The 22,591-nt window shown below is 39.1% G+C and overlaps 1 pseudogene; it reads right to left on the reverse strand.

Annotated features, from left to right (window-relative positions):
• Positions 1 to 17,194: 17,194 nt before the first annotated feature.
• LOC113699863 (uncharacterized) lies at positions 17,195 to 21,757 on the reverse strand (annotated as a pseudogene).
• Between the last annotated feature and the right edge of the window lie 834 nt (positions 21,758 to 22,591).

Raw genomic sequence — 22,591 nt, forward strand, 5'->3', positions numbered from 1 at the left:
GTAACTGCAGAGTGCATCCTTGACAAATAAAAAGGAAAAAGAATCAATCTTATAATTAAGCATGAAAAGATAGGACTTACATGAAGATTATGATACGATTTCATATGGAAAATATTATGATAGATTGATAAAATTAAAAGAAATCATGCAAAAGACCATGAACAAACCTTCTTCACGTATTATTTTATTCTTTTGTTAGAAAACAAACTTCACGTACCTGCAAATTGCATCCTTGACAAATAGAAAGGGAAAGAAATAAAGCTTATAAATAAGCATAAAAAAATACTACTCACATGATAAGATGGTCTTGTATTTAAAATTTGACATGGAAAAAATTATGATAGATTTATAAAAGGACGAGAGAGTATTTTTCATTCTTTCTTGATTGGTTAGTTGCGAAAGATCTTAGTATTTCTAGTTAAATGGGTGGCTCCGGTGATGAAATATAAATTAAATTCAAATGGGTGCTCAAAGAGAAACCTAAGCTGTGAGACCCAGCAACATAGGTTCTTATCTCTTATCTTGTTTTTCCTTGCTTGTCTTGAATTTATTGCTGCTTTGATGACTGAGGTGTGCTTGAAACCCTATTACTTTACTTAACTTGGTGCATGTTAAAATATATAGTGCATGATACTCGTGTGATTGGCTAGTAAGGTGCGTGCGATAAATTTGAAAGATTAGAGGGAGTTTTGTGCAAAAGAAATTATATGACAAGAGATGTTAAGAGTTAATTAGAGGAGCATTAGATATGTTAGTGATTAGAGACAAACAGAGAGACAAAAAGATAGATAATACATCTTTCCTTGACATTTGTCAATTAACCAACCAAGCTTTGTGAGCACCCGAAAAATTTTCTTATTTTTATCAAATATTATTGGCTTATTTAAAAATTTATTCACTCATTTTTTCTGAATCATTTATTTCGACCATTTTAAATCCATTTATATGGAACAACGTCTCTTTATGATTTTAAAGCGTTTTGTTGGAAAATTTACTTTTCAAAAACACGTTTAGTTAGGAACAACGAGTACACATTTTTCGAGACTATATTCGAATTGAGAGTCTATTAATTTTGGAGAATTAAGAATGATCAATAGTAGACCAAGAAAAGTTAATTGAGAGATTAGATGTGAGTGAGTTAAATTTAAGCTGATACCGCTCGCGCGTCAGTGGTTTCCGAAAAACGCACTGATACAAAACTAATTGGAGATTTGAGGAATTAATACTAGACTTATGAAAGGACACATATTTTTACTTCTAAAATAGTTATTTTTATGTTTAAGTACTCAAGTATTAGTTAGTAATACTATCGTTGTGAGAATTCCTTAGAAATTTCATTTTATCGCGCACAAATCGGAAGTACGCGTTTTCGCGCTCGCGATTAATTGAGGGATTTTAGACCGTTATTTTTAGACTATAAAGAGTGAATAATAATAGTATCAATGAAAGTGCGTTAGAGGTTTAGTGCACAAGTGAAACAAACCTGAGAGGAATCGAGCACGAAACGCGCACGAACGCGCACTATTCCTAGTTGACTTTTGAAGCACTTTTGGCCACACACTTTTAAGCTTCCTCAAGAAGCTTCATTATCAGCAAAACACTCTCTCTTTCTCTCCTCAAAGCAGCCGTGCAACACTAGGACGTAGAAGAACCAAAAGCTCTTCATTTTCTTGACCAAATCTTCTCAAAATCACACTACACCTTGCAAATAACTTAGAGATCAACTTAAGATTGAAAAGGAGCTGCACTCTCATGGTTTTCCTAAGCTTCAAGGGGCCGAAAATTTCTGGTTTAATCATCTAAGGAGGTAACTAATGATCAAACCCTTGAATCTTAGTTTATGTAAGTTATATTGCACTTGGAAGCTTATAGATTCATGTGGGTACCTCTATATTGTTGGAAATCTTGTGAGTGGACTCTATGAAATCCCACAATGGACTTGATGAACTAATGTGATGATGTGATGATGTTTGGTGTTGTTTATGTTGATTTAGTGCTTAAACAAGTGATTATAAGTTGAATGGTGAAAAGAAAACTCAAAGGAAACAAAAGGGTAAAAGGGGCCGGTTCTGCCCTGTCATTGCCGTGCCCCTTGGTGCAATTTTTTTGTGGTTAAATTGACTTGGTTTTGATATAGATGTGTTGTATAGGTTGTATGGAAAGTTTTCACCAAAAATCACTTGATTTGGATGGATAAATGTTTGGATTTCAAAATGGTTTCAAAATTGGAAATTGTGTCCCGAATTGCTCTGGCAGTAAATTTCAAATGACTATAACTCTTTGCTCCGATGTCAAAATCGAGTGCCGTTTGTGGTATTAAAAACTAGACACTTCCAGTTTTCCAATGGTATAAAATGTATTCCCTGATTCCACTTGAGTGAACCGTACCAGCCTTTCAAAATCACCTGCCCTGTTTCTCGACTGTGTTGAAAAATCTGTTATGAGCTGCAAGTTGATGCTCGAATATGAGCTAGTTATGGATAAAATTTTAAAACAATTTCTCTGTGAAATTGTAGCCTTATGAATATAGTTTTCAACTCCACCAATCACGCTCAATTCCAAGTTGAATTGGGTGAGTTGTGGCCGAAGTGCCAAACTGTCTCAGTGATGGAAAACCCTCTTTTTGGCTAGTTGAATGTCTTAATTTGAGTTGGGGCTTGTTATTTCAAAATTCTTGGTGGTGTCCACCTACCAAAAGTATCTTGGATGTTTCTTAGACCTTGTCTTCATAAATGAACCATGTTTGAGATGATTTCATTGACCCAAAAGTTAGAAAAGGGAAAATGGAAGTACAAGGCAGATTTGCCTTGGAAATTCTTGGAACTTTAGTGGCTTTGTTAACTGACTTCCCATACGAATTGTTATATGACATTTGACAGAGGAATATCCCTTATATGGTAGGGTAATACTACCAAATTTGGTGCCATTCCAAGTCCATTTCGATGCCCAACTAAAGTCCCAAATTTCAAGTTTAAAATCTGGAAAATCTTTGTTCAGTGAAAATTTTCAGCAACTTCGAGCTGACATATCTTGGCACTCAAAACTCCAATTCTTGTTCTGTTTGTTGTGTTATAAACTTTGATTGCAACTCTAATTGAGTTCCAAATTTTAGAGGTTAGTTTATATTCTGTGAATTTTTCCGAATTTCCAAAGTTGCCCAAAAACCAACCACGTAACTGTCTTGGTATTCCAAAACAGCAACTTTGAGCCAGATTTTGAATGTCATCCATTTTAAATCATGGAAAAGTGTCTTCTAGGAACTTTTAATACTTTGGAATTAGTTTCCAACGGTACTTTTCCAATTTTGGATCTACAGAGAGTGAGATACGCTTTTCAAAGATTACTTGTCAAATCTAAAATTTTGGAACTTAAAGCAAATCGAGTCCTTTGCACTCTCTATTTTCCTTCACGATTGATTGACCATTTTACACTCGATTTCAAGACGAAAATCAGATTTTCCCTTGTATATTTAAACCCACTTTTGAGTCTCGATTTACGAGTAATTAACCCTCATTTTCGTGATATCTTCTTAGATTGTACACTAGTACAATCTTCTTCGATAATTAGGGGTTTTAAGCGATAGTGTGTAACAGTTATTATTAATTGCTCAGGCACTCAAGAAGACCTTCGAGAGGATCCCACGGTAGACGTCTGAACCCTCAAGTGTGCTTTACTTCTTGAATTACTTGGTGAGTGTCAAGTGTGTGCGAAATTGATACATGCTTAACTGTCATTAATAATTGAAAATTTTGAAAATGGAGTCGAGTGTGTACTTTTTCGCACTCGTTCTCATTTGAAATGAATGAATCGTGATTGAATTGATTGAAATGGAAAGAATGGAAGAAATGTATTGAATGAATTGAATGAAATGAATGATTGAATTGTAATGAAGGATTGAATTGTATGGAATGATTGAATGAATGAATTGGTATGCTATGGCTGCATACGTCGTTGGAGTGAATCTCCTCGACTCATAAATATTAAGTGAGGGATGCCCAATTTTCACTGGCCAACCTTGAACTCGAGCCGGCATGGGTTTGGTCAGGCTCCTTGGTAAACCATGAGAAAATATAATATTGACCTATTGAGAGGTCTTGCTTGGCGTACTCAAGCAGTACCGCCTCAAACAAATGAAAGGCGGGCCCGGTACAAGGGTATGTAAAGGTGAACGGGGACATGATAAGTGAAGTTCTACGGACTATAGCCTACCCGATTGACGGAGTGTCAATTCGTGGAGGTCTTTGATCGTGCAAGTGGAAAATAGCTCCTGAGAGCTCCTATACTCTTGAATTGTTTCTGTTTATTTTTCTAGCTCGAATTGTTATTTACGTGAATATTATTGCTTTACTTATCAATTGGGATTGTTACTTGAACACCGTGCTTGCATGTGTATTTTCTTGGCTTCACGAGCAATTGCTCACCCTGTAGATTTGCTTTTCTTAACAAAAACGGAGTCGGAGTGAAACTCGAAGAAACCCTTAGGGGTGTACTTTTGGTATTAGGGTTTCGAATGTAATCAACTAGACTTTTGGCAGTTGTATATTTTGGAAACTTGATGTATTGTGGAACTCATGGTGTAAGTTTGAATGTTATTTATGGAAGCGATTTCTCTTTCTTACTTTACCTTGTCATGATGACTAGTATTGTATTAAGCTCGAACAGGTATTGTCTTGAGTCATGGCAAGAGTTGGGCAAGTATTCCGCGGATACCCTTTGGTTCGCCTTAGGGAGAAGTAGGGGCGTCACAGTTGGTATCAGAGTTTAGGTTTCAGATCTCTGTAGTGTATCCTAGGCTTGAAGTTTAGGATGCCGGATTGTAGAACTGGTTGGGAAGTTAAATGACCGCTTGTGGGGACGAAAATTTGAACCTTGGTTTGAATTAATGGACAATTGGGAGTCTTGACCTTGTAAGAGATATGTGGGATAGTATGAGATGACCAAATCTAGTTTATTCAGTATACTTGGACTCATTTAAGCTTTTAATTTTAATTGAAAATTACGGAAGGTAACGGTGGTATTGAACCGTCTCGAGGACGCCTTCCGGTGATCCGTTATTGAGAAAGGCCTAGGAAAAATTCATTGGAGATATAATCCAATTTGCTGAATTAGGACCCCATGTGATTGTTAGGGGACTTACTCGTACCCAAATAATAGAGTGTTACAGGGGTCAATGACTGGAGATGGCTATCCGAGGAAACAGAGGTAGTTCGAGAGGATACTCGAGAACTGAGGGTAATTTTGGATGCCTAGATTACTATAATTCCTGAAGTGGAGACGAAGATATTTGAGGAGCAAGGAAAAAACAAAGGCTCCTAGTGAGCAGCTTCAAAAAGTTAAGAACCGACTTGCTAGGGTAGTACACGAAATTAGAGACTGGACAGATAAGTCGATGGCTAGATGTATTACCTTGGTTGAACAAGTGAAGAATGACAAGATACTCAATAAGGGACATGAAATTAAAACTCCTAGTGCAGGAAATGAAAATGATCCTACTGAAGTAGCAGAGACTTCTGGCTCCACCAATCACTGAGTTAGTGACCTAGTCTACTTTAACAGCTTTGTCAAAGAAAAATGGGATGGTGCTCACTTAAAGGCCATTGCATTTTGTATTTTGTTTCATTATGTTTCCTATCTTTTTAAAATAATTAGACGTTACTCATGAGATGCTTGACTTTATTGCTTTATGACTTTAAATCTATAATTGAGTTGTACACATTTACGATTATTTCGGTGTCTTCCCTTTTATTCTTGTATTTGGTTGGCATGATCAAAGTGTCACTTTTCAAACTTCGTTCATGTGCACTTATTTTATGTTATACCTTTATAAATGTTAAATTTATGATTGGCTAAAGAAGTGAAAAGGGACCGAGGGCGAGGGGTTAAGTAACCACAAACTCAAAGGGATGGTTAGAAAACGACTATAGGACCGAACGAAAATCCTAAAAACGAAGGAAAACAATCACGTAGCTACTGCTATTGACCATACGATTGATGTCCTAGCATGGTTGGTTGACCACTAACTCTAGACCAATAAGCCCACCTAAGAATCAAGAGAGGTGTGAAAGTGGAATGATTCTCGAAATTTGTCTATCTAAGTTTCACGAAAAATTTAACATCAAAATAGTAAGATTGATTTGAAAGGATACAATAAGACACTAATGAGAGTAAGAGGTTATGATTTCTTCGCAAACAACTTTGTAGATAAGCATTAGAAAGTGAACTAAGACCTGAAATTTTTATATTAAGGAGTAAGGTCCCTATATCTTGTTGTGTTTGTAAGTAATGATAGTAATCTCGTGGAGACTTAAGAGCTCGCCCGTATTAAGCAGAGAATAGTTAAGATTTATATTGCGGAGTAACCTATAAGCAAAAGAATGAAAGAGTAATATGGCTCGAGTTTCTATTATGAATAGCTACTCATTTTGATCCTTTGATTTGCCTGGCAGGCTAGCATTTGACTTAAGCCAACTAGTAAGATGATAACCTCGGAAGAGATGCGTAAGCAAATGGACATTTTTCGAATAAGATAGAATTTTTAAGGAAATTGGCTAACTAATGGGAAGGACGGTGGAAACAAGAATATGCAGAGAAAACTGATTGGGCTACACAAGCACATAGAATTGGAGAAGAAATACAAAGAAAATCCTCAAACTGGTCAAACTGTGACTTCTCATGTAACTTGTGAATATTGTGGCAAGATTAACCACACTGAGACCGAGTGTTAGAAAAAGTAAGGAAAGTGTTTTAGGTGCTGTAGTCCCAAGCATAAGTTTTTGAATTGCCCTAGAACTCCTAACAACAGGAAATATTCAGCGGCCAGCTAGATCTGCCACAAAATAATCGAGTACTAGGAGGGGGTCTAAACGCTGGAAGTTTTACGAGTGGGGGTAGTTAACTCCACTCGAGGGATAGAGGTTATAGTTTTACCCTAAACTAGACTGGCACTTCTGGAGACTCCATCTTTTGCATAAGAGAAAGTATTTTGTTATTTTGTATCTTGGAAACTTGACACGTTTTACTATAATCTTGTTGTTTCCCCTTTTCCTTTTGAAATGATTTGATAAACCTCTTCCAACTGGATGTAACTATTATGATCCTTATGACATATGAAAATTTACTTCGCTTCTAATTGATTTTGTGACTTACATGTATATTTAAACTTTGCCCCATACTTTTAGGTTTATAATAAGACACAAACGGTATTGGACGTGGTTGAGATTGTACTTGAAAATGGACAACCCGAGGTCTTAGAGGTGACCAAGAATTGGAACCAAGAATCGAGAGCTTAGGGTTAGAGTTGAGATCCAATGGTTGATCGCCAATTTGAGATATTAAAATTGGGAGATTTGAGTTGGTGAAAAAAAATATTTAATAAATTTAATGAGCCTAATGATTAAGGGACATGATATAATAATTGGGATGGAAGTTTGAGGCTATATATATGGACTATCGAGACTTGAACGATGTGACCATTAAGAACAAATACTCCGTTGCCTCACCTAAACAGGAATTTTGACCAATGGCAATGGGCCGTGGTATTATTCCAGTTGAATTTAAAGTAGAACTATTACTGGTTGAGAATCCTTGAAACTGATGTGTTTAAGACTACTCCCAATTCAAGATGGGGACACTTTGAATTTTCAGTTACACCCTTTTGATTGACTAATGCACTAGCAGCAATTATGACCTTAATGCATCAGGGTTTTAAATCATATTTGGATTAATTTGTGGTGACATTTATTGATGATATATCGGTATATTTTAAGGTTTGAGGAGATCATGAAAAAATACCTGATGATAGTTTTACAAATCTCGAGAGAGCGCCAGCTTTCGTTAAGTTCAATAAATGTGAATTCGATTGAAAGAACTAGTCTTTCTAGGTTATACAATGTCTAAAGAAGGAATTGTTATTGATTCAGTTAAAGTGGAAGCTGTTTAAGAGGAATAATTTAGAGTTCTTAGAATTAGTCGAATATTACCTTTGGTTTACCAAGGATTTTTCTAAGAGTGCAAGACTTGGCAACTTATTTGGGATTCTAATCTCGAGAGAGCGCCAGCTTTCGTTAAGTTCAATAAATGTGAATTCGATTGAAAGAACTAGTCTTTCTAGGTTATACAATGTCTAAGGAAGGAATTGTTATTGATTCAGTTAAAGTGGAAGCTGTTTAAGAGGAATAATTTGGAGTTCTTAGAATTAGTCGAATATTACCTTTGATTTACCAAGGATTTTTCTAAGAGTGCAAGACTTGGCAACTTATTTGGGATTCTAAATGTAAGAAAGAATTTTAAAAATGAAAAGTGTTTAACCAATGCACCTGTATTAGCCTTACCGAGCGGAGGAGGTAGTTTTGTGATTTATACAGATGCTTTAAAAGATGGTTTAGAAAGTACATTAATAATCCATGATGAGGTGATTGTATATACCTCTAGAAAGTTAAAATATCACGAGAGAAAAGTAGCCAACTCATGATTTGGAGGTTAGGATGCTTACTGGGGAATCAAAATTCGATTGCTAATTGGATGAATAGAAATTGTGAAAAATGGATCAGAGAGTGTAAGTTAGTGATTGATTTCAAGAACAAAACTATTAAGGGGATGATATTATTCGAGAAGTGAATTTCTAGAATGAAATTCTTTTAAGGAGGGGAGGATGTGAGGATCCGAAAAATTTTCTAATTTTTATCAAATATTATTGGCTTATTTAAAAATTTCTTCACTCATTTTCTCTGAATTATTTATTTCGACTATTTTAAATCCATTTATATGAAAAAACTCCTCTTTATGTTTTTAAAGTGTTTTGTTGAAAAATTTACTTTTCGAAAACTCGTTTAGTTAGGAACAATGAGTACACGTTTTTCGAGACTATATTTGAATTCAGAGTGTATTAACTTTGGAGAATTAAGAATGATCAATAATAGACCAAGAAAAGTTAATTGAGAGATTAGATGTGAATGAGTTAAATTTAAGTTGATACCGCTTGCGCGTCGGTGGTTTCCGAAAGACGCGCTGATACAAAATAATTTGAGATTTGAGGAATTAATACTAGACTTATGAGAGAACTCATGTTTTTACTTCTAAAATAGTTATTTTTATGTTTAAGTACTCAAGTATTAGTTAGTAATACTATCGTTGTGAGAATTTCTTAAAAATTTCATTTTATCGCGCACAAATCGGAAGTACCTGTTTTCGCACACGCGATTAATTGATGGACTTTAGACCTTTACTTTTAGACTATTAAGAGTGAATAATAATAGTATCAATGGAAGTGCATTAGAGGTTTAGTGCACAGGTGAAACAAACCTGAGAGGAATCGAGCACGAAACGCGCGCGAACGCGCACTATTCCTAGTTGACTTTTGAAACACTTTTGGCCACACACTTTTAAGCTTCCTCAAGAAGCTTCATTATTAGCAAAACACTCTCTCTTTCTCTCCTCAAAGCAGCCGTGCAACACTAGGACGAAGAAGAACCAAAAGCTCTTCATTTTCTTGACCAAATCTTCTCAAAATCACACTACACCTTGCAAATAACTTAGAGATCAACTTAAGCTAGGAAAGGAGCTACACTTTCATGGTTTTCCTGAGCTTCAAGGGGCTGAAAATTTCTGATTTAATCATCTAAGGAGGTAACTAACGATCAAACCTTTGAATCTTAGTTTATGTAAGTTATATTGCACTTGGAAGCTTATAGATTCATGTGGGTACCTCTATATTGTTGGAAATCTTGTGAGTGGGCTCTATGAAATCCAACAATGGACTTGATGAACTGATGTGATGATGTTTGGTGTTGTTTATGTTGATTTAGTGCTTAAACAAGTGATTATAAGTTGAATGGTGAAAATAAAACTCAAAGGAAACAACAGGGTAAAAGGGGCTGGTTCTGCCCTGTCATTGCCGTGCCCCTTGGTGCAATTTTTTTTGTGGTTAAATTGACTTGGTTTTGATGTAGATGTGTTGTACAGGTTGTATGGAAAGTTTCCACCAAAAATCACTTGATTTGGATGGATAAATGTTTGGATTTCGAAATGGTTTCAAAACTGGAAATTGTGTCCCGAATTGCTCTGGCAGCAAATTTCAAATGACTATAACTCTTTGCTCAGATGTCAAAATCGAGTGCCGTTTGTGATATTAGAAACTAGACACTTCCGGTTTTCCAACGGTATAAAATGTATTCCCTGATTCCACTTGAGTGAACCGTACCAGCCTTTCAAAATCACCTGCCCTGTTTCTCGACTGTGTTGAAAAATCTGTTATGAGCTGCAAGTTGATGCTCGAATATGAGCTAGTTATGGACAGAATTTTAAAACAATTTCTCTGTGGAATTGTATCCTTATGAATGTAGTTTTCAACTCCACCAAACACGCTCAATTCCAAGTTGAATTGGGTGAGCTGTGGCCGAATTACCAAACTGTCTCAGTGATGGAAAACCCTCTTTTTGGCTAGTTGAATGTCTTAATTTGAGTTGGGACTTGTTATTTCGAAATTCTTGGTGGTGTCCACCTACCAAAAGTATCTTGGATGTTTCTTAGACCTTGTCTTCAAAAATGAACCATGTTTGAGATGATTTCATTGACCCAAAAGTTAGAAAATGGAAAATGGAAGTACAAGGCATGTTTGCCTTGGAAATTCTTGGAACTTTAGTGGCTTTGTTAACTGACTTTCCGTACGAATTGTTATATGACATTTGACAGAGGAATATCCCTTATATGGTTGGGTAATACTACCAAATTTGGTGCCATTCCAAGTCCATTTCGATGCCCAACTAAAGTCTCAAATTTCAAGTTTCAAATCTGGAAAATCATTGTTCAGTGAAAATTTCGAGCTGACATATTTTGGCGCTCAAAACTCCAATTCTTGTTCTGTTTGTTGTATTTTAAACTTTGATTGTAACTCTAATTGATTTCCAAATTTCAGAGGCTAGTTTGTATTCTGTGAATTTTTTCAAATTTCCAAAGTTTGCCAAAAATCAACCCCGTAACTATCTTGGTATTCCAAAACAGCAACCTTGAGCCGGATTTTGAATGTCATCCATTCTTAATCGTGGAAAAGTGTCTTCTAGGAACTTTTAGTACTTTGGAATTATTTTCCAACGGTACCAAGTTTTCCAATTTTGGACCTACAGAGAGTGAGATACGTTTTTCAAAGATTGCTTGTCAAATCTGAAATTTTCGAACTAAAAGGAAATCGAGTCATTTGCACTCTTTATTTTCCTTCACGATTGATTAACCATTTTACACTCGATTTCAAGATGAAAATCAGATTTTTCCTTGTATATTTAAACCCACTTTTGTGTCTCGACTTACGAGTAATTAAGCCTCATTTTTGTGATATCTTCTTAGATTGTACACTAGTACAATCTTCTTCGCTAATTAGGGGTTTTAAGTGATAGTGTGTAATAGTTATTATTAATTATTCAGGCACTCAAGAGGACCTTCAAAAGGATCCCACGGTGGACGCCTGAACCCTCAAGTATGCTTTAATTCTTGATTTATTTGGTGAGTGTCAAGTGTGTGCGAATTTGATACATGCTTAACTGTCATTAATTATTGGAAATTTTGAAAATAGAGTCGAGTGTGTACTTTACCGCGCTCGTTCTCATTTGAAATGAATGAATCGTGATTGAATAGATTGAAATGGAAAAAATGCATTGAATGAATTGAATAAAATGAATGATTGAATTGTAATGAAGGATTGAATTGTATGGAACGATTGAATGAATGAATTGGTATGCTATGGCTGCATATGTCGTTGGAGTGAATCTCCTCGACACATAAATATTAAGTGGGGGAAGCCTAATTTTCACTAGCCAACCTTGAATTCGAGCCGGCATGGGTTTGGTCTGACTCCTTGGTGAACCATGAGAAAATATAATATTAACCTATTAAGAGGTCTTGCTTGGCATACTCGAGCAGTATCGCCTCAAACAAATGAAAGACGGGCCCGGTACAGGGGTATGTAACTGTGAACGGGGACATGATAAATGAAGTTCTACGGATTATAGTCTACCCGATTGACGGAGTGTCAATTCGTGGAGGTCCTTGATCGTGCAAGTGGAAAATAGCTCCGGAGAGCTCCTATACCCTTGAATTATTTCTGTTTACTTTTCTTGCATTGCTTTACTTGTCAATTGGAATTGTTACTTAAACAACGTGCTTACATGTGTGTTTTCTTGGCCTCACAAGCAATTGCTCACCCTGTAAATTTGTTTTTCTTAACAAGAACGGACTTGGAGTGAAACTTGAAGAAACCCTTGGGGGTGTACTTTTGGTATTAGGGTTTCGAATGTAATCAACTAGACTTTTGGCAGTTGTATATTTTAGAAACTTGATGTATTATGGAACTCGTGGTGTAAGTTTGAATGTTATTTATGGAAGCAATTTCTCTTTCTTACTTTACCTTGTCGTGATGACTAGTATTGTATTAAACTGGTATTGTCTTGAGTTCTGGCGAGAGTTGGCAGCCGTTCCGCGGATACCCTTTGGTTCGCCTTAGGGAGAAGTGGGGGCGTCACAATTGGTATCAGATGTTAGGTTTCAGATCTCTGTAGTGTATCCTAGACTTGATTGTTAGGGGACTTACTCGTACTCAAATAACAGAGTGTTACGGGGGGTCAATGACTGGAGATGGCTATCCTAGGAAACAGGGTAGTTCAAGAGGATACTCGAGAATTGAGGGTAATTGTGGATGCCTAGATTACTAGAATTCCTGAAGTGGAGACGAAGATACTTGAGGAGCAAGGAAAAGACAAAGGCTCATAGTGAGCAGCTTCAAAAAGTTAAGGACCGGCTTGCTAGGGTAGTACACGAAATTCGAGACTGGACAGATAAGTCGATGGCCGGGCGTATTATCTTGGTTGAACAAGTGAAGAATGACACGATACTCAATAAGGGACGTTAGATTAAAACTCCTAGTGCAGGAAATGAAAATGATCCTATTGAAGTAGCAGAGACTTCTGGCTTCACCAATCACTAAACTAGTGACTCAGTCTACTTTAACGGCTTTGTCAAAGATAGACGGGGTGGTGGTCGTTGAAAGGCTATTGCATTTTGTATTTTGTTTCACTATGTTTCCTATCTTTTTAAAACAATTAAACGTTACTCATGAGATGCTTGACTTTATTGCTTTATGACTTCAAATCTATGATTAGGTTGTACACATTTACGATTATTTCGGTGTCTTCCCTTTTATTCTTGTATTTGGTTGGCATGATCAAAGTGTCACTTTTCAAACTTCGTTCATGTGCACTTATTTTATGTTATACCTTTATAAATGTTAAATTTATGAGCGATCACAGAAGTGGAAAGGGACCGAGGGCAAGAGGTTAAGTAACACCAAGCTCAAAGGGATGGTTAGAGAACGACTACAGGATCGAACCAAAATCCTAGAAATGAAGGAAAACAATCACGTAGCTACTGCTATTGACCATACGATTGATGTCCTAGCACGGTTGGTTGAGCACCAAAACTCTAGACCAATAAGCCGACCTAAGAATCAAGAGAGGTGTGAAAGTGGAATTGATACGAACGGCACCAACCTTGTGATGCAACCCGTACAGGAAGGCTTGGATCTAGAAGGTAGGGACTCACGTTGAAGACGACGAACGCAGCGGATCACCTAAACCCGTTGATCACGTGGTCAACGAACGTCGGTATTTGTAGAAGACGCCACAATCTAGCGCGGTTCTAGATTGATAAGTCAATTGAATATGTGATGGCCCCACTTCCCCCTAGGGCGTACCCCAGGGTTCGGCGGGTCGCCTGCCCAACTCTCGCCGGGACTCAGTCGTTCACTTCAGTCCTCAATTAAAATCGAAATAAATCCCAAGAATAAATATAACGACAATCCATAACCTAACGCAAAACTTATGTACATTACTATCTCAAAAGGGAGTACAACCATCGAACATACAAAGGTTCTCAGTTCACCACACATCCAACCCGTGCCAAGCACTCGGGCGAGAACCATTACAAAATCAGAAACTAGTTTAGGCTAGTCTAAATCGAGCTCTCGTCCTTGCTCGCCTTCCCCTGTTAAGGAAAACAAACTAAAGGGGTGAGTTAAAAGCTCAGTGAGGTTCCGAACACATAATCAAACAATAAAGCTCATGTATTAACCATAAATGACAACTAATGCAAGAAACATGGCAATATAAAGCAATAGTAACATTCATTAAAAGGATACGGGCTCACAGGGAGCCATTTATTCATTCGTTCGTTCTCCTGTTGTTCCCCTTATTCCTCCAATCATTTAAAAATGCATTTTTGTAAGTAAAATCCCTCGTTTGTTCTTTTGTTCGTTCATTCACCCCTTTCCCGGCCATTGACCAGGCTTCACCTATCCGGATGTTGTCCGGACTACAAGGTAATACTCGAGTATACCGACGTTCACACCCAGGGTCACCATATCGCCCGACCGAGTCCGCTTTTGGCTCGAGTCGATTGGTAAGAAGGGCAGGGTCCAGTTCAGCCAGAAGGCTTACATTCATGCACAACTAATTGTAGCAATCATTAAATCATTGAAAACTTCACGTTTCATTTAGGTCGAGCGCGGTAAAGTACACGCTTGCCTAGAAAACTCGTTTTGGAAATTCTTGAAAGCACTTAATGCATTATCAAACAATAACAACAAGTCATGAAGTCAAGGAGAATATAACAAACAAGGAACACTCACCTATGTACGCAAAGCAACTTGCAAAATATCCTTCCGGATATTATCTTTAGTCATCGAGAAAACCTAAAGTTAACGAGACAGAATATTACAGCTTATCTAGCATAAACAATTAAGTATTTAAAGTGAAACGAGGACATTTAGACCCGTAGACAAAATAATTAGGATTTCATAGACCAAATGTAAAACCAAACTCAAAAGGATTATAAAATTTTCCAATGAAAACACTTGAACCAAAAACAAGTCGGAATCCAACTAGATAGGCTAAGAAATACTGTTTTCGGAATCGTTTATATGGTTAAAAATCATCCCATATTCAAGTAGATTTTACAAACTAAAGATCTTAATGAAATTCATGTAAAAAGAAAAATAAAGTACCCAAAAACAAAAACCCTAAACCACTTCTCTTTATTTAGTAAGAGTAAGCAAACATTTGGAGTTTCCAATTGAAGAAGGACCATGTTTTAATATGAAAAAATGGTCAGAGTATTTGCCAAATGAAAATAAACAAGTTCAAATAGAAAATTAGTCCTTGAGCGAAAATTTGGGCAGCACGCCTTTTGTATTTACCTATTTTTCAGCCATTTATGGTTTCAATTTTTTTCTCAATCAAACCCAAAGTTACTCACAACACAAATTCATTTCAATAGCCGTTCAATAGGCTCAAGACAATACAAGGACAAAATTCAAGTTAACAACAAGTGTGGAAATAAAGTTTACAAAAGACAGTTTTGATGGGTTTTTACGGAATGGGCACATCCGATGCTACGCTTATCGGATTGAGGTGCAACTTATACCGTTTCGAAGCTAAGACAAAGTCCTACAACTTCCATGAAGGTCACTTAGTCAAATTTCCAGTGTAACCTGGTCAAATTCCCAATTTACAGAGCCAACTTTCAACTATACGGCTAATTAACCGCACTGCACTAGAATGGTCATATCTCAGGCTACCAAATGTCCATTTAAGGTGTTCTTGTAGCTGTTGAAAAGCTAAGATAGAGTAGTAAAATTTTCATGTTTTGGTAAATGGCTAAATCAGCACGGATCCTAGTGAATAAACATGATAAACTGGATGAACTAACTAAAACGGAACACTGGAAACATCCTAAAACAGTGAGGGTAATTTGATCTTTTCACAAGCTACGTTGCTCCGATTGAGCTGAAATTTTGTAGGCACCTATAAAATATCATTCTCTACAACTTTTATGTTTTATGCCAAGCATAATTCGGCCTTTAACCACATGAACTGGAACCGGACAGAACAGGGTGAAATTTTTCCAGAAATCTGGAATTTTTGGGATTCAATGAAACTTTCTTCATTTCTTGCTCCAATTATCACTACAACCACTTATATAAGTTTAGATACAACACATATCATCCATATAGCAAGTATAGGCAGCAAATACCTCAACAAATGAAGCTTGCAAGAGTAATATTTGACCTCCTCTTGGAATTCTTGGTTCCTCTAGCTTCTCAAGCTCACAACTCACACTTTAATCGGTTTAGAATTTTAATTCCTCACTTGAATGGCTCAACTCAAGAAGAAGGAAGTTGGTTTATTGCTCTCTTTCTCTCCTCTCTTGTCTCAGCCAAGCAGCAGAAAAATGAAGAAGAAAGGCTACTCCTAGGTGTTAAGAAGGCAAGAAAAAAATCAACCAAAGAGCCATAGGGTGGTGACAAGTGCCAACCAAAATTTCTCTTTCTTTCCTTGCATTTTTTGCCCTAAATTTCGGTCAAAACTAGCTGGAAATAAGGAGATATTTTGCTCAAATATTAATGAGATTATATGGTAAAAAAGTGGTGGTCAAGTGGTGCGTTCAATCGGTAGTACACGGTACACGTCGGTTCGCACTATTTTTTTTTAAATCACACGTACTAGGGTTTTTTCTTCCTATTCACTAACTTTATATCATTGCTCCTAATCACATATTATTTCTCACCCAAAAGTCACTCTTAAGCACCAAATTTGATCCTTACTCCGTACCGGATAATTACACTGTGGATACGCGAAAAATCCTATTTCACCTCGAATTGAAAACGAATAGAAAAACTCTAATTTCTTATGACCATTGGCACTTTTCTAGGGTGATTGGTCCGTAGGATAGTATAGAATGATAATTGCCAAATAATTTTCAAATAAAAGGGAATTCTTTGAGAAAATATAAGGAATTTGCGAGTCCTCACAGAATACCTAAGATATAGATCTAAGATATTCAAGGTGCTTCAATGAAGCTTTTGAGAGAACTCTCAATGTAATTTTATTAATCGTCAAAAACTGAGTGTAAAACAATGACCTAAGGCTATTTGTAGCCGTGACTAAGGCTATTTGTAGCGAGACTCCCGTACCGACTCAGCGTAGGGACTAACTACGTGGCCCACTAAAGTGCTATTGGTCCTAAGGCCCACATGGCCTAACCCCTTGACCCAAGAACTAATAACGACTAAGGTCCAAACCACAAGTTAGTTGGACCTCTTTATTACATTCTACTAAACTAATAATTGGCTATGCCCCAGGCGAACCATGGGCAGCTAATCCTCATGGATGGCCGATAGTAGGACAACATCTCTAGTTTCGTTGAGGCGCTCGATGGCCCTTGGCTCTCCACTTGACTCACGGGCCGCACGAACCAATGTTTGTAGTGTCTCATTCAACCTCTTCGTACGAACTCGTGTCATAGGCCCCAATGGCACCTTCACTTGCTCCACTTGGATAGCTCCCTCGACCTCCTCATCATTCCCCTCCTCTTGCGAAAAATTTGTCCTTAAATCGACCTCATCATCTGCAAGATAAAGACTTAGGTCAGCAACATTAAAAGCAGCCGGGACATTATACTCACCTGGAAAATCGAGCTTGTAGGCATTGCCATTGATGCGCGCCACAACTTGGAATGGTCCATCTCCACGTGGTAGCAACTTGTTGCGACGCTGGACAGGGAAATGCTCTTTGCACAAGTGTAACCAGACCCAATCACCTGGTTCAAACACTACGCAACGCCGATCCTTGTTGGCATGCTTGAGGTACTACTGGGTGCGAGCTTCAATGTTGGCCCTTACCTGCTAGTGCAATGTCTGGACAAACTCAGCCTTCTTCTTGCCATCAAGGTTAGCACGCTCAGACAAAGGTAAAGGCATCAAATCTAAGGGGGTCGACGGGTTAAAACCGTAAACAATCTCAAATGGAGAAAACTATATAGCACTATGGACTGTACAGTTATAAGCAAACTCGACGTGGGGTAAACACTCCTCCCACGTTTTGAGATTCTTTTTAATGATGGCGCTAAGCAAAGTAGACAAGGTACGATTAATGACGTCAGTTTGGCCATCAGTCTGGGGGTGACTGGATGTAGAAAATAGCAATTTAGTCCCCAACTTCCCCCACAAGGTCTTCCAGAAGTATGAGAGAAACTTAACATCCCTATCAGACGCAAGTGTCCTAGGCACACTATGCAAACGGACAATTTCTTAAAGAAAAGATCAGCTATGTGAGTAGCATCATCCGTCTTATGACATGGGCCATTTTGAAAAATCGGTCCACAATGACAAAGACTCTATCATGGCCTCTTTTGCTCCTAGGCAAACCAAGCACAAAGTCCATCGAAATGTCAACTCATGGTTCGGAAGGGATAGGTAAAGGTGTATACAAACCAAAGGGTTGGAGTTTGGACTTGGCACGGTGACAGGTGATGCAGCGTGACACCACTCGCTCCACATCTCGCCTCATGCGTAGCCAATAAAAATATTCCTGTAAAACACTCAAAGTCTTGGTGACACCAAAGTGTCCTATCAAACCACCTCCGTGAGCCTCACGGGTTAGTAACTCCCGAATAGAGCATGACAGAATGCACAATTTGGCATTACAATATAGAAATCCATCATGTATGAAGAATTTACCCTGACTCGACTTAGCACAAGACTTGTAGATATCAGAAAAATCAGAGTCGGTATCATAGAGTTCTTTGATAAGGTCAAATCCAAGGAGTATAGCATCAAGTAAAGTAATCAAAACATATCTCCTGGATAGTGCATCGGCAACGACATTGGTCTTGCCAGCTTTGTACTTGATCACATAGGGAAAGGACTCCACAAAATTGACCCACCGGATGTGTCTCTTATTCAATTTTTGTTGAGACTTGAGGTATTTTAATGCCCCGTGGTCAGTGTGGATGACAAATTTCTTAGACCTCAGGTAGTGCTGCCATGTCTCCAGTGCACGAATCAAAGCATAGAACTCCTTGTTGTAGGTGGAGTAGTTCATGGCGGCACCATTTAACTTCTCGCTAAAGTATGCGATCGGCCTTCCTTCTTGGATCAACACGGCTCCAATTCCTACACCAGAAGCATCACACTCAACCTCAAAAGCTTTATCAAAACTAGATAAAGACAATAAGGGTGCGTGTGTGAGCTTGTGTTTAAGGAGTTGGAATGTCCTCTCCTGAGCTTCCCCCTATTCGAATTTCACATCTTTCTTGATAATTGCGGTAAGAGGGGCAGCTATAGTGCCGAAATCTTTCACGAACCGGCGATAGAAACTCGCAAGGCCGTGGAAACTCCGAACTTCACTCATGGTCTTGGGCACGGGCCACTCATTGATGGCTTGGACCTTGCTCTCGTCCACTCTAATACCCTGTGCACTAACCTTATAACCAAGGAAGATAAGCTCATTAGTGCAGAAAGTACATTTGCCAAGGTTGGCGAACAACCTCTCCCGACGCAAAACCTCAAGGGCAGCTCGTACATGTGCTACATGTTCCTCAGAACTCTTGCTGTAGACCAGAATGTCGTCAAAATAAACAACAACAAATTTACCTAAGAAAGGACGAAACACATGATTCATAAGGCGCATAAATGTACTCGGAGCGTTAGTCAAACCAAACGGCATAACTAACCACTCATACAAACCATACTTAGTCTTGAAGGCCGTCTTCCACTCGTTCCCTTCCTTCATTCGAATTTGATGGTAGCCACTCTTAACATCGATCTTGGTGAATATGACTGCATCATACAATTCGTCAAACAAATCATTTAGACGCGGTATAGGGTGACGATACTTAACTGTGATAGCGTTGACGGCACGACAGTCCATACACATCCTCCAAGTGCCCTCTTTCTTTGGAACGAGGATGACGGGAACTGCACATGGGCTCATGCTCTCTTGAGCCCAACCTTTCTCTAAGAGCTCGTCCACTTGCCTCTGAATCTCCTTAGTCTCTTCAGGGCCCATCTTGTATGTCGGTCTGTTCGGCAAGAATGCTCCAAGGATGAAATCTATCTGGTGCTCGATCCCTCTGAGTGGGGGTAGTCCACTTGGGATCTCATCCGAGAAAACATCCTCAAATTCCCGCAACAAAGAAGAGATTTCAGAAGGTAAGTCAGTGAGTGCCTCATGAGATAGTAGAATCACTTCCTTGCAGAATAAGACGTAAACAACTTGCTTGGATAAAAGTAACTTGCGAACTTCCCTGTTCTTTGTAAGCAAGTTTGGACACTTGTCCAGTCGCCAGAAGTACTAGGTGTGGATGTCTTCGCGACTGGTGCTTTAGTGATTGCTTTAGAGTCGCTAGATTTCTTGGCCAACTCTCGCTCATGCTCCTGTTGCAACCGCAGTTGGTCTTCATGCACCTGCTGGGGTGTGAGGGGCACCAGTGTCATCTTCTTGTTGTGGTGCAAGAAGGAATACTTGTTGGTGAAACCATCATGCGTAGTCTTCTTGTCATATTGCCATGGCCGTCCCTACAAAATGTGAGAAACTTGCATGGGAGCGACATCGCAAAGGACCTCATCCTCATACTTTCCAATCTGGAAAGGCACCACCACTTGCTTAGTGACTTTGATATCGCCACTCTCATTGAGCCATTGCAAGCGGTATGGGCTAGGGTGCCTCAACGTGGGCAAGGAAAGATGGTCCACCTTAAGAGTACTTGCCACGTTGGTACAACTATTTGCTTCAATGATGAAACTACATACTCTTCCCTTGACGTGACATCGCGTGCAGAAGATGTTGTCACGTTGGCCCTCATCCACCTTCTTGACTTGGGTCGCAAGAGCCCGACGGGCTACTTGAGCAACACCCACTTGCTTGGTAGTGGCCTCAACCTCTACCTCGGAATCTTCACCTTCTTCAGTCAATGGAGGCATGTCGGCGAACTCCTCCTCGTCATCAAATATGACATCTCCGCTCAGTAGGACAATCATGGTACGCCTATTAGGACATTGAGAAGCAATGTGCCCAAATTCTTGGCATTTGAAGCACTTGTCGCAGCTTCGTGGCTTGGAGGAGTCGAATGAAGGCCTTGGAGTTGTCTTTACAGTCTGCTTGGGTGGCTCGGTCTTAGGGGTAAATTTGGGCACCCCTGGACTAGGCCGTTCCCGCTCGAATGTTGGGTTGCCCCTCCACACAGACGTGGCAGAGAAGTTAGGGTTACGAGGGTTACCCCTCCTCTTAAGTCTCCTCTCGATCTTGGATGCCTTGTCAATCAACTCAGGCATATCCATGTAGTTTTGCAACTCCACCAATTCGGCGATCTCAGGTCTCAAGCCATTAAGGAATCTTGCCAGGGTAGCCTCTCTATCCTCCACAATGTCTGCTCGGAGCATGGTGATCTCCATCTCCTTGTAGTAGTCCTCCACACTACGGCTTCCCTGGACTAATGTCTGGAGCCTCTGGTATAGGTCACGGTAGTAATGGCTGGGTATGAACCGTTTTTACATAGTGGTTCGTAACTCCTCCCATGTACCAATTTGCCGTTCTCTATTGCGGCACCTGCTAGTGCGCTCCTGCTCCCACCAGACAATAGCGTAATCGGTGAATTCGAGTGTTGCCAATTTGACCTTTTGTTCATCGGTGTAGTCCTGGCACTCGAATATCATCTCGATTCGCTGTTCTCATTCCAAGTAAGCCTCTGGACTAGACTTGTCTTGGAAAGAGGGAATCTTGATTTTGACCCCCTTGAGTCCGTCATCGGTTCTCTGATAGTCCTGCTTGGGTCGACGGATGAAGTCATCTTCCTCGCTATTAGAAGCTAGCTCCTCGCGAGGTGGCACATCCCGACGGCTGGCGTTGGTCCGAGCTTGCGAGAGCTCTAAGTGGTCCATTTTTTGGTGTAGGGATTCCATGGACTCCCGAAGCATGCGTTAGACTTCTCTTAGCAATGCCTGGTTATTTGACTTGGGGTCAAACCTGGAGGCCTCACTCCTACTGGACATGATGTAGTAGACCTGCAAAAAGTTAGTAGCAAAGCAAATATAGGAATGAATGTCTCACTCACTCCCTCACATGTATGCACTCAACCCTCGTGTATGGCCCTCAAATAGCACTCGACTAAGCTCACCAAACTTCTCAAAAGCTCTTGATAGCTTGCTTTGAAGAAATTAGAAATCCTGCCAGGTAAACAATTCAACTTCCAATGCTTGGAGCACGTAAATGTGGTAACCCTCAATGGAATGAAGAATAATGGGCGATTGACCCGAGGAATAAAGAAATGATATGACTCAGATGAAAGGAAACAAAGAAGACTAGACACGAGAAAGAATAAGAAAAGGACTTAACCCAAAAAAATACACACTTTTTCTTTTTCTTTTTTTTTTTTAGAAACGCACGCTGCCTTGGCTAGTTAGTAAGTACGAATGGTTCCTAATGGGAAGAAATGGGTGGCGGCCAACTACTTAAAAATGGAGGGAAAGAGGCGTAAAAGAAAAAGGAGGGAAAAGGAAAAGGAAGTTTCTAAAATGTATGAAAAGGTGAGAAAATGTAGGACGAAATTTAGGATACTGAATTTGGAAGCTTGCACAATTTGGAAACTCAAGACTTGGAAACCTTTTTGGCCTTGGAAAATCCCCAAGGTGCACGGCTGGCCTAGGGTTTTAAGAAACCCCTTGGGAGTGACTTTTCACCCTCCAAAACTACCACAAGGTGGCAAATTACCAATC

Source organism: Coffea arabica, chromosome 7c, assembly GCF_036785885.1.
Source record: "Coffea arabica cultivar ET-39 chromosome 7c, Coffea Arabica ET-39 HiFi, whole genome shotgun sequence".
NCBI lineage: Eukaryota > Viridiplantae > Streptophyta > Magnoliopsida > Gentianales > Rubiaceae > Coffea > Coffea arabica.